The sequence below is a fragment of the Schistocerca cancellata genome, chromosome 5, assembly GCF_023864275.1.
Source record: "Schistocerca cancellata isolate TAMUIC-IGC-003103 chromosome 5, iqSchCanc2.1, whole genome shotgun sequence".
In the NCBI taxonomy this organism is placed as follows: Eukaryota; Metazoa; Arthropoda; class Insecta; order Orthoptera; family Acrididae; genus Schistocerca; species Schistocerca cancellata.
Window position 1 is genome coordinate 92815830 of NC_064630.1, and position 13195 is coordinate 92829024.

The 13195-nt window shown below is 43.9% G+C and overlaps 1 protein-coding gene and 1 non-coding gene across 2 annotated transcripts in view; both read left to right on the forward strand.

Annotated features, from left to right (window-relative positions):
* The window catches only part of LOC126188381 (uncharacterized), a 90076-nt gene that overhangs the window by 41015 nt on the left and 35866 nt on the right, over nucleotides 1-13195 (forward strand). The window lies entirely within an intron of this gene.
* Trnal-caa (transfer RNA leucine (anticodon CAA)) lies at nucleotides 4456-4530 on the forward strand. The gene has a single exon. It is a non-coding gene; the product is annotated as a tRNA-Leu (tRNA).

The following is a 13195-nucleotide window of genomic DNA, read 5'->3' on the forward strand; positions in this document are numbered from 1 at the left end:
TGCATTATTACTTATTGTGGACTTGCTTAATTCATTCGTAGTTTTTAAAACAGCTACAGTGTGACATCAAGTTCAGCTACTATTCGTGCAGTCCAAGATGACAATAGGTGCGGAAGGCGATGGGGGCTACCGTAAAGCTGCAATTTACAGTTGTTCCCATCAGCCACCGCGCAGAGTTCCAGCTTGGACTGTGCAAATTAGAATGGGCAAACTGAAACACGTAAATGTTTCGAAACAAATGAAACAGTACAATGTAATGTTTCGATACGGTGTTTCGAAACAGTGAAACAGTTTGTTTTGTAATCTAATAAACCTACACATTTTATCATCTTGAATGTCTACTGTATAAGTATGTCCATATAAACACAAATGAGGTGCGAGAGCGCTAATCATATCGCAGAAAGTATGAAACTATCACTTAGGTGTCTTGGCAGTTTCGTATTTCCTGCAGCAAATGCGCTGCTTTTGTGTCATGTGACTTTCATACTTTTCAATTGGCTGAGGAAAGCCTTAGCTGAAGACAGAAGAACCACCACGAACGGAACTGGAGGTGGGAGCAAACTGCAGAAACAACAGATATGCTACTGGGATTCCCACATTCCATTAGTATGGCTAATATACCCATCCTGCTAATTTCCATGCACACAAAGGGAATCATTGTGGATAATAGACACAGTGACTATAGACTCACAAATAACGCCAAATAATTCGAATAAATAACAAAATATAACAGAAAAAAATTGTGTTTCAAGGTGTTTCGAACCGTTACTATGAATTTACGATGCTTCCCGTTCACCATTACACTATCAGTGATATGTCAAACAGATTGCTTGCAATTATACCTACATCAAATTTATATACATGTCTAATAACTATCACTCTACGCCTTTTTTTATTTAAAATGTTGTAGTTTTACTAGCGTTTCTTAATATGATTACTGTACATGAACAGAGAAGCGTATGTTATAAAAAAAGTGTAATTTAACTGAATGATTTTCACATATTTATTATTTTGAATGCGAATAGTATGCGTTGTTTTATTGTTTGGTTAGTGTTTATAAAGCAGATCTTACGCCATTTCGGAATAGGACAGTCAGCTAAAAACGAAGCTTTATTTTCGGATATCTTGAGCTTCATGCTATTGCTTGTCAAAAGATTTCGACACTCTTGAAAGTGCTTCACGAAGTGGTATGTTGTGTTTCAGTACCTGTGCCGAGCCCGAATCTCGTCCGACACAGAGCGGAATGAAATCACTGTTTCGATACAATTAGTCCGTCCAGGCGCAGGTGGACTGAAACAGTCTTATTTTGAAACAACGATACAGTTTCTGTGTCTGGCTCGAGATCCGAGACAAGGGCGGAATGAAACACCACTGTTTCGAAAAAGTGAACCATAGCCGTTCCGAAACACTGAAACAGTTCCAGGTATCGATACACTGTATCGAAACATAGAAACAGTGGCCAAGTGTAGTGCAAATAGCAACTAAACTTGATGTCACCCTGTAACTGTCTCGAAAACTAGCTATTGTCTTAGTGCGTGGGCCAGTGTTGTTGACGCAAGAGACGAGCAGTACAATAGAGAAATCGCGAGGAGTCAGTACGCAGCTAACAGAAGAATCGGACGCGTCCGCCATTATCCAATCGATCAAGTGCGCTAATGTGGAGGTGGGGGACATAATACTTTGGCTGGCCTCTGATACACTGATACAGTGTAGCAGTACAGCATCAACATGTCTGGACGCAGAGAGAGCAGATAAAGAGCTTAATTTCGTTTCGGATGGAAGGCGCGTCTGGCAACGATTTACACGTCGCGACGTAACTGAAACGCCGCCGACTTAAGAGTTTTCATGTACAATTGCAAACATATTGCACTCCTTTTATACAAATAGAAACTGTTTCATCAGACAGATTCTGTTTGACTCTAAACTTATTTGCTTACAAAACTAGTAATCCGAACAACTGTTCCATGCACCCTTAAATTGTCACTTCAAATCGTAGCTGCACTTGATTAAAAATTGTTTCGTAGCTCTCAAAAACCGTTAACTGTCTAATAATACCTAGCAGCCAATTTGCGGCGTAACAGAAACACCGTAAGGTACTTTTGATTAATGTTGGCAGCCTCAGACTGAAACTGTACAGCTCATTTGACTCATTGTATTATCGCGTTGTATCGAACTAATGTTTTCATTTTTTTTTCTTTTTTGACAATGAGCGACATGATACTGATGATACGGATGTGCGCATGTAAGTGGGATTTAACGCCGGCAGTGGTCACCTCTGAAATTGTCGCACCAACCGTACATTAGGGCGCAGACTGTCAATTATTTGCTGGAGACATTGCCCGAATACAGAATATTTTTCATGAAATTGGACTATCATGCACTAAACTCATTCTGTTTCATCTCTGTCGTGTACTTTTTCGATCAATATTAGTATTAATGTATCCAAACTACAGGAAAAAAAATTAATGGAAGCTTTTCAATGAAACTTAAAAGTAGTCCGCCCGCATCTCGTTGTCGTGCGGTAGCGTTCTCGCTTCCCACGCCCGGGTTCCCGGGTTCGATTCCCGGCGGGGTCAGGGATTTTCTCTGCCTCGTGATGGCTGGGTGTTGTGTGCTGTCCTTAGGTTAGTTAGGTTTAAGTAGTTCTAAGTTATAGGGGACTTATGACCACAGCAGTTGAGTTCCATAGTGCCCAGAGCCATTTGAACCATTTTTTTGAAAGTAGTCCAGATCGAAAGACTTTATTTGCGGTTTAATCAGATGAAGATGTTATTCACTTACTGAAACGCACATATCACGCAGGTATTCTCAAATGGTCTGTTATTCATAGAACCATTCCTTCATTATTTCCACACTCTTGGAATATGGGTTACGATGTTATCGGCAATTGGTCGGCCTCTTCTATGAGGGACAGCTGTCTTTCAACAGTGACCATTCTTGCCATGGACGGCTGCATTTTCCTCGTCGGTGTCTGACGCCTTGGCAGCCTGATCAGTTGTGCCATTGTCCATAACTGCTTCGGAAGCATCAGCTTCAGAATCACTTTCATCAGTTAAGTCACTTACGTCACTTTCACAGTTGAGTTCTTCTAACAGTGCTTCCCGTGCGGCACCTTCCGTTAGTAAAATGTTATTTCTACATGCCATTTTGACATAAATGTACGTCACAGTCAGCGACAGAATGGTTACACTTTGTGTACTCCAGTGTCACAGTGACAATACAAACAATATTTCTGTCAGTTTTATTAAACAGCAATGTTCCACAACTTCCAACGTCCGTCCTCCACTAGGTCTCACTTAATGCTGAGTTTACATTGGTAACAGCTGGCTGTGTATGTGCGGTGGCGCATTTCTCGGCATTCCAGCATTTCTCAGCCTTTTCACGGTTTTCGTTGCTGCTGTGGGTCTCATTGTAACTGGCATCGCAATGTTGTAACGTGGTATTTGTGGAAGCGTACGCAGGATCTTTGCTGAGGAAGGAAGAGGGGCTACTCACTTTAGTTTCGCAGTGAATGGTGAAACAGTTTTGTGAGTTTACTACAAACAATCTGGGTGCTCCTGCTACCAGTCAGTATCCATGCAAGTTCCGCCTTTCTGTAAACAGATACTGAACTGATACGTGTCTGTATTGTGGCGGGGCAGCATACGTGGTCGGTTTCCGAAGATCTTTTTCTTTTCTCTGTTGCGTACGCCCATGGTATTTCTTTGACGCACAAGACTGATTTTACTACAAAACTGCTGGAGAGTTTAGTGATTTTGTAGGTTGTAAAACTGATTCGGTAAACTTAACCATATGCATAATTTTGCACTGAGTAAACTATTGTTGTGAAGTATCCAAATTAATCATCATAATAGTGCACACTTCTGCGATATTTGAAACACTGAGGTAAATTGAAGTTTTTTGCTGGCAGCATCTGATGCCTCACTCCGTGACTGTATTGGCCTAATTACAAACTAGATAAACTCTGAAACTTCCTGGCAGATTAAAACTGTGTGCCCGACCAAGACTCGAACTCGGGACCTTTGCCTTTCGCGGGCAAGTGCTCTACCAACTGAGCTACCGAAGCACGACTCACGCCCGGTACTCACAGCTTTACTTCTGCCAGTACCTCGTCTCCTACCTTCCAAACTTTACAGAAGCTCTCCTGCGAACCTTGCAGAACTAGCACTCCTGAAAGAAAGGATATTGCGGAGACATGGCTTAGCCACAGCCTGGGGGATGTTTCCAGAATGAGATTTTCACTCTGCAGCGGAGTGTGCGCTGATATGAAACTTCCTGGCAGATTAAAACTGTGTGCCCGACCGAGACTCGAACTCGGGACCTTTGCCTTTCGCGGGCAGGTGCTCTACCAACTGAGCTACCGAAGCACGATTCGCAGGAGAGCTTCTGTAAAGTTTGGAAGGTAGGAGACGAGGTACTGGCAGAAGTAAAGCTGTGAGTACCGGGCGTGAGTTGTGCTTCGGTAGCTCAGTTGGTAGAGCACTTGCCCGCAAAAGGCAAAGGTCCCGAGTTCGAGTCTCGGTCGGGCACACAGTTTTAATCTGCCAGGAAGTTTCATATCAGCGCATACTCCGCTGCAGAGTGAAAATCTCATTCTAGATAAACTCTACTTTTCGCAGTACTACCTTAGTGATAATCTAGTATTTTTTAAATAATTGTAATAAATGGCATAATTGGCCGGGAAAGCCAATGCACGGTTGTTTGTCCACCTGGTGCAAGTGTTTTCCTTTAACGCCACTCCGGCGAGTTGCGCGTTGTGTGTGTGTGTGTGTGTGTGTGTGTGTGTGTGTGTGTGTGTGTGTGCGTGTGTGTGTGTTTGTGTGTGACTGTGTGTGCGTGTGTTTTGACTTTATAGGCGCTCAACGGAGAGATTATCAGCCTCCTGGTACATTTGAAAAGAGACGAATATGGATAAAATCGCTAAAATTGTTGCAGACAGTGAAGATGAAATCTACAAAAGACACTCGCGCATTCACTCCCACCTTATTCGCATTCGCTCACACTAAATTCGAATAGGCTCGTGCATCTGCCCTTTGCTTCCCCGCAGTACCTATGTACCCTGGCACCCAGCAGACATACACTTCCGTCCCTCTCCAGCCATTGTAGTTCGAGGAGGGCGTCCTGGATATTCTGGACTACTTTATCTGTGGGCACAAGCGTTGTAGGGAGTGAAGCGCACTCAGAGAATCTGAACAGATAAGGACTGTAGTACTCGAGCCACGTCTCACCTGCTCCAGTGTCCACAAGATCACATATAATTTTGCGTCGGAGACAGTAAAAGTCTTGAGGCAGTCGGACACTGAGGACATGATCGAGGAAAGCAACAGAGCAGCCACCGGAGTGCCCCTGTTCCGACCCAACCGTAAAGTTGTTCTGCTCAGTTAAAATGTCCTTAAACAACGCATTAAAACCATATGCAGGAGTGCAATCTCTGCTGTACTGCACTAAATCCAAAATTACTCTGGGCCTCTGCAGTAATCAGACTTCGCTTGTCGATGAAGCTGAGATGAAATGAATAGGATAGCACAAAAAAAAAACCAGTCACGGACCAAATAAAATCCTCGTACAGACGGGGAATCGAGCACGTGATCCCGTGACGTTAAGACAGAGACCCTGACCACTAGCACACGCGTTGCAGGCAAGAATAGTAATACGAATACTTATAGTTCACTTGGTGGAGTACGTTAGTGTTCACGATAGAATGGGCCACATATATTGGATTTAAAATCCGAGCCGTTGTGTTGTATTTGGCGATTACCGCCACAGGACTGGGTATAAATTGCAGTGTCACATTTCGTAATGTTTGGTGACCTTAAAGTTTACGTCATGGTGGGGATAACCCATTTTTGGAAGAGTGTGTAAATATGAGCTAGCGTGACTTGGCTTCTAGAGAACTGTGTGGCTTACAAATTAAGATTCTCTTCTTAAGATGAAGCAAATACTACCTCCCCCTTATAAGTCGTCTCCTTTATGCTGTACCGCTATTCTGTCCTATCCGTAATTCCGTTGTCACCCGTCGCATTATAAGGTATCTTTTTGCTGATATTCGAGTTTATAACCATTCTGATTACAGATTTGGATTTGTCTACTCACCATTACATATAATTATCAATAATAGTTGTCACTCAGATTTATTATTTGGGGGTGGTTAAACAGGTAATATCTTACAATGTTAAAACACAATTCACATAAAAATACTGATTACATTAATTATTGTACCTAGAAAGACGCTAAACACATCACGTGGAACAGTCGACAATGTATCACAATTATTCTCCAAACTTTCGTACCGGTAATTTATACTTAATTACAGAGAGCAAATACATTTCGTTCCATTCTACCTGTGTAGTCAAACTTTTGCACACTTCTGCCTCCAACATGAGCCTCAGAAAAGGGTGGAGATCTCTTCTGAACAGCACGTTGCAAGGTATCCCAGATATGCTCAATAATGTTCATGTGTGGGGAGTTAGATTGGCAGTGGAAGTGTTTACTCAGAAGAGTGTTCCTGGAGCCACTGTGTTGCAATTCTGGACGTGTGGGGTGTTGCATTGTCGTGCTGGAATTTCCCAAGTCCGTCGGAATGCGCAATGAACATGAATAGATGCAGGTGATTAGACAGGTTCAAATGGCTCTAAGCATGGGACTTAACATCTGAGATCATCAGTCCCCTATACTTAGAACTACTTAAACATAACTAATCTAAGGACATCACACACATCTATGCCCGAAGCAGGATTCGAACCTGCGACCATAGCAGCAGCGCGGTTCCGGACTGAAGCGCCTAGAACCGCTCAGCCACAGCGGCCGGCGATCAGACACGATGCTTATGTACCTTCCACTGTCAGAGTCGTATCTAGGCGTATCAGAGGTCCCATATTACTCCAACTGCACACGTCCCACACCATTACAGAGTATACACCAGCTTGAACAGTCCCCTGCTAATATGCAGGGTCCATGGATTCATGGGGTTGTCCCGATACTAGTGCACGTCCATCAGCTCGATGCAATTTCAAACGAGACTCATAAAGCTTTGTGTCGTGCAGTCATCAAGGGTACACGAGTGGGACTTCGGCTCCGAAAGCCCATGTCGATGATGTTTCGTTGAATGGTTCGCACGCTTGACACTTGATGGCCCAGCACTTTTGCGGAACGGTTGCACTTCTGTCACGGTGTACGATTCTTTTCAGTCGTCGTTGCTCCCGTTCGGGCAGCAGCGATGTCGAAGATTTGGTGTTTTACCGTATTCCTGATATTCACTGTACACTCGTGAAATAGTCGTACGGAAAAATCGTAACTTCATCGCTGTGTCCAATCGCTCGTGCGCTGCTCTAACACCAGACTAATTTAAATCTTGATAACCTGCCATTGTAACAGCAGTAACCGATCTAACAACTGCGCCATGCACTTATTGTCTTACATAGGCGTTGCCGACCGCAGCGCCCTATTCTGCCCGTTTACATGTCTCTGTATTTGAATACGCATGCCTATGCCAGTTTCTTTGGCGCTTCAGTGTAATACGTCCACGCTCTGCGGACACCCAGTAACGGCGGCCTTCGAGTTCGCACACCGACTACCTTCTTAAGCGCTGCAACCATGTACATATACGTTTATTTATGCTTCCACTGACTTGGAGGTCTATACCGCTTACCCATGACATGAAAGAATAAGTAAATAAATGTTTGGAAAGAAAATATTTATAAATGATAGGAGGATATCGTCTCTTCACACTCTGTTCTTTTCTATGCTCTTAAGGGCAGTATGAGAAACAAGAGAGACATTTTCGTCCTCACAGTTCAAATGGTGAAAGTATTGTGTGTTACTTACATTTCGTATGGTTCATTTGCACAATTTTCATCACATTATAGAACAATTCAGTTTACAGTCTATGTACAAATGATTTGTGTCTGTGGATACATGCTGGAAATTTACACGGTAGTAAGTTGCACACTGTCTTAAATTCAATAAAAATAGGGGACTAATCTTTGTCATTACTTCTATTGCAAGTGTAAACACAAATTTAAAAAAAAATGGTTCAAATGGCTCTGAGCACTATGCGACTTAATTTCTGAGGTCATCAGTCGCCTAGAACTTAGAACTAATTAAACCTAACTAACCTAAGGACATCACACACATCCATGCCCGAGGCAGGATTCGAACCTGCGACCTTAGCGGTCGCTCGGTTCCAGACTGTAGCGCCTAGAACCCTACGTTCACGCCGGCCGGCACAAATTTACAACAAAGAGTTTTGTTGGAGTAGAGTTTGCCCGGAAGGCATAATTTCCGATTAGATTTAAAATTTACTTTGGTACTTGTCAGACGTTTTATGTTGTTGGGAGGAAAAAAATCAAAGATTCAGCTGGCTGCATATTTAACCCATTTCTCGGCCCTTGATAACTTCAGTAATGATTAACAAACGGTATTGTTTCTTCTAGTGTTGTAGCTTGGACGTAAGTGTCCAGCTATAATGGCTAACTCCGTGAAGAGACGCCTCCAAAATGATTGTTAGTGAACACGATATATTACTCTCTCTGTTCGCTTTGGTATAGTCAAACCTTACTTTCTTAGTGATGAGTTTCCACAGAAGAATGCTGCATAAAAAACTGACTATTGCAAAAGAGCAAAATATTTTAAAATGTACTGAAAGCACACTACAAATTTCAGTGCCTCTAGAAGGATGATGCAATCTTACAGGCAAAAATTAGTCGCAAACGAGCGAACTGTTGCCGTAGCTAAGACACTGGATTCGCCTTAGGAAGGAGTAAGGCATTCAAACGCAGGTTTGCTCAATTCCCTCTTAATCATACTGATGGAAGCACACATCGAATAACCCTACACCGATTTCCCTCCACAAACTTCTCCCAAACCGAATTTGTGCTCTGTCTCTAATTACCTCGCCGTCGACAAGACTTCAATGTGTAATCTTCCGTTTTTTTATCATTTTCTGGACTGATTTCCCGAAATGATTTGCACGAGTCCGTATGTGACTCATCTGTGCTGACCGGTTAGGTTGGTGCCACGTCTGTGAGTGATGTAACTCTACTGGTAATGCTACTAGCTTATGGATTTCTTGTTTCACTGTGACTGTGGATGTTTATTAATTAAGGCTCTGTTGGTTTTCTGACTGCCACAGCATTGCCTTGTTTACGCGTTGGTACAAGGCTGCATCTCCTACGCTCATACTACGGGGTTTGGACAGAATACGTAAACACCACGAGAAATGCATGCTGCAACATAAATGCTGGTGACAGCCAAGCCTGCAGATGGCGCTGCTGTATGTGACCACGAATGACACATGTTCAGTGTCCACAATAAGTTGAAAGTGTCAGTCGTGGTCGGAACAGCGTTCTGTGTAGTTGTCACAGTATTATGTCGGAGCTAAGTGAATAGGACGTCGATAAATTGCTGCTGTTCATATGGGCGGTGCTTCCACAGCCAATGTAGCCGAAGTGGCTTGCATAAAAAGTTCTCGGTTTTCTTGCGGCGTCGAATTGGAGTAAAACCTCAAGCTTTCGATGATAAGCCCCTGACGATGACGGTGGAGGCAATCATCGAAAGCTTGGGATTTTATCCGAATTTGACGTGGCAAGTAAATCGAGAACGTTTTATGCAAGTTATCAGGAGTGTTTGATATTTCGTGAGGCACAATATGGAAGATTTATACCGCATACAGGGAAAAGGGGAAAACATCATCCGCTAATTCACAACGCGGACAAATGTGTGTATTGTGACGAAAAGCAAGACGACGACAGCTGCAAAAGTCACTACAGAGCTGAAAGCCGCTCCAGCGAATCTGTCAGCACCAAAACAACACGAATGGAGGTCAATAAGCAGGCAATTACGGCGCGAACTGGAATTCCAGACTCACTAATCAGTGATACAAATGCCCGTAACAGCCGAAGCCATAAAACCTGAACTACGCAGCAATGGAAGAAAGTCATTAGGTCGGATAAGTCTTGGTTCACGCTGTTTTCAACTTCTGTTAGAGATTACGTCCCAAGAGTGAAACATGGCGAGAGTTCAGTCATGATTTGGGAAGCCATGTGATGGTAACCCATGAACCCCACAATTACACTGAAAGGTCACATTACTGCTAAGAATTATGTGACCACTTTGGCTGACCACGTCCACCTCACAGTACAATGTTTGTTCCCCAATAGTGTGTTTCAAGACGACAGGGCTCTGTTAACATAGTTCGCATCTTTTGGGGCTGGTTTTGTGAGGACGAGGATGAACTGTCGTGTCTACCTTGACCACCACAGCCGGAAGATCTCTATTTTATTGCGCCTTTGTGCTCTACTTTAGAGAGAAGAATGCGTGATCGCTGTCCACCTCCATCATCGTTACCCAAAAGCTTTCCTACACCGTGTTAGAGATGATAATGTGTTACTGAAGAACACCTATAGTTGCTTAATTGTTGTAAAATTGCGTAGATAGGTTTTGACTTATCATAAATACGCCAAAAAGTAGTCATGGCACAGCCTCCTGGACCACAAGTACTTTCCGCAAACAGGACAGTAGCAAGTGAATTACACTATCTGATCAAAAGCCTAAAGCTGCTGCCTTTCTTAAATGTTATTTACCAGTATTTTGCTTTTGGACAGAGACCTGTTCATATACTATAACGCGCAGAGAGTGAGCTTGCGAGAAGCGAGAAGGGAAGGAGTTGGAACAGCAGTTATCCTCGGGAAAAAAGCTGCTTCCGGTTACTCTTGTTTTTTTCCGTCTCTAGTTTAACCTGACTGTTGCAGCCGCTCCAGAATAATCTGTTTCTGAAATAACTGACTTTCGGTTTTTTTATACTATTTCCAAGTAATAAACGTAGACCCTGAACACAGATTTAATAATTCTAATAATAGTCAAGGAGTAGGAGATCTCGATCGACATGTGTGGAGACTGTAGCTGAAATCCGTTTCATTGTCTCCAGTAAAGACGACCAAGGTGAAGGAGATGGGCGCGGCGACGGAGAAAGCGACAGGTCACTAGTTGATTTTCCTGCATCATCACTTTTGGATGGCATCAATCATTCGCCCTGAAGCAACCGCAAAATTAATACTTCCGTTATCATCCCAAACTTATAGCATGTCAATAAAACTACATGTATATCAATCAAATTTACCTTCTCTCCCAAGGAACACTGTGGGTCTTTTCTCTTTACAAGATGTCGTAAGTTTGTTGTGCCTCCTCCTGTTTTTAAATTTTCATAGAAAATAGAGCATTGAACTTCGTTTCTAACGCGCTTCCTAAAATGCTTCCAAACTAGCCATGGATACATTTTACAATACAACCGATGTCCGAGGAAGACAGTGAGAAATTACTATACACACTGATCAGCCGGTCGTGGTGGCCGAGTGGTTCTAGGCGCTACAGTCTGGAACCGCGCGACCGCTATGGTCGCAGGTTCGAATCCTGCCTCGGGCATGGATGTGTGTGATGTCCTTAGGTTAGTTAGGTATAAGTAGTTGTAAGTTCTAGGGGACTGATGACCTCAGAAGTTAAGTTCCATAGTGCTCAGAGCCATTTGAACCACACTGATCAGCCTACGACCACGTACCTAATAGCAGGTATGCACACCTTTGGCACGGATAACAGCGGCGACACGTCGTGTCACGGAAGCAATGAGGCCTTGGTAGGTCGCTGGAGGGAATTGGCACCACCTCTGCACGTGCAAGTCGCCTAATTCCCGTAATGATGAGCTCTGACGCCAAGTTCGATCACATCCCAGACGTGTTCCATCACATTCAGATCTGGCGTGTTGTGGGGCCGGAACATCAACTGGAACTCGTCACTGTGTTCCTCGAACCACCCCATCATACTCCTGACATTGTGTCATGGCGGAATATCTTGTTGAAAAATCCCACTGCCGTCGGGAAACATGATCGTCATGAAGAGGTGTACGAGGTGCATTCAAGTTCTAAGGCCTCTGATTTTTTTTCTAATTAACTACTCACCCGAAATCGATGAAACTGGCGTTACTTCTCGACGTAATCGCCCTGCAGACGTACACATTTTTCACAACGCTGACGCCATGATTCCATGGCAGCGGCGAAGGCTTCTTTAGGAGTCTGTTTTGACCACTGGAAAATCGCTGAGGTAATAGCAGCACGGCTGATGAATGTGCGGCCACGGAGAGTGTCTTTCATTGTTGTAAAAAGCCAAAAGTCACTAGCAGCCAGGGCAGGTGAGTAGGGAGCACGAGGAATCACTTCAAAGTTGTTATCACGAAGAAACTGTTGCGTAACGTTAGCTCGATGTGCGGGTGCGTTGTCTTGGTGAAACAGCACACGCGCAGCCCTTCCCGGACGTTTTTGTTGCAGTGCAGGAAGGAATTTGTTCTTCAAAACATTTTCGTAGGATGCACCTGTTACCGTAGTGCCCTTTGGAACGCAATGGGTAAGGATTACGCCCTCGCTGTCCCAGAACATGGACACCATCATTTTTTCAGCACTGGTGGTTACCCGAAATTTTTTTGGTGGCGGTGAATCTGTGTGCTTCCATTGAGCTGACTGGCGCTTTGTTTCTGGATTCAAAAATGGCATCCACGTCTCATCCATTGTCACAACCGACGAAAAGAAAGTCCCATTCATGCTGTCGTCGCGCGTCAACATTGCTTGGCAACATGCCACACGGGCAGCCATGTGGTCGTCCGTCAGCATTCGTGGCACCCACCTGGATGACACTTTTCGCATTTTCAGGTCGTCATGCAGGATTGTGTGCACAGAACCCACAGAAATGCCAACTCTGGAGGCGATCTGTTCAACAGTCATTCGGCGATCCCCCAGAACAATTCTCTCCAGTTTCTCGTTCATGTCGTCAGACCGGCTTGTGCGAGCCCGAGGTTGTTTCGGTTTGTTGTCACACGATGTTCTGCCTTCATTAAACTGTCGCACCCACGAACGCACTTTCGACACATCCATAACTCCATCACCACAACGTCTCCTACAACTGTCGATGAATTTCAATTGGTTTCACACCACGCAAATTCAGAAAACGAATGATTGCACGCTGTTCAAGTAAGGAAAACGTCGCCATTTTAAGTATTTAAAACAGTTCTCATTCTCGCCGCTGGCGGTAAAATTCCATCTGCCGTACGGTGCTGCCATCTCTGGGACGTATTGACAATGAACGCGGCCTCATTTTAAAACAATGCGCATGTTTCTATCTCTTTCCAGTCCGGAGAAAAAAAATCGGAGGCCTT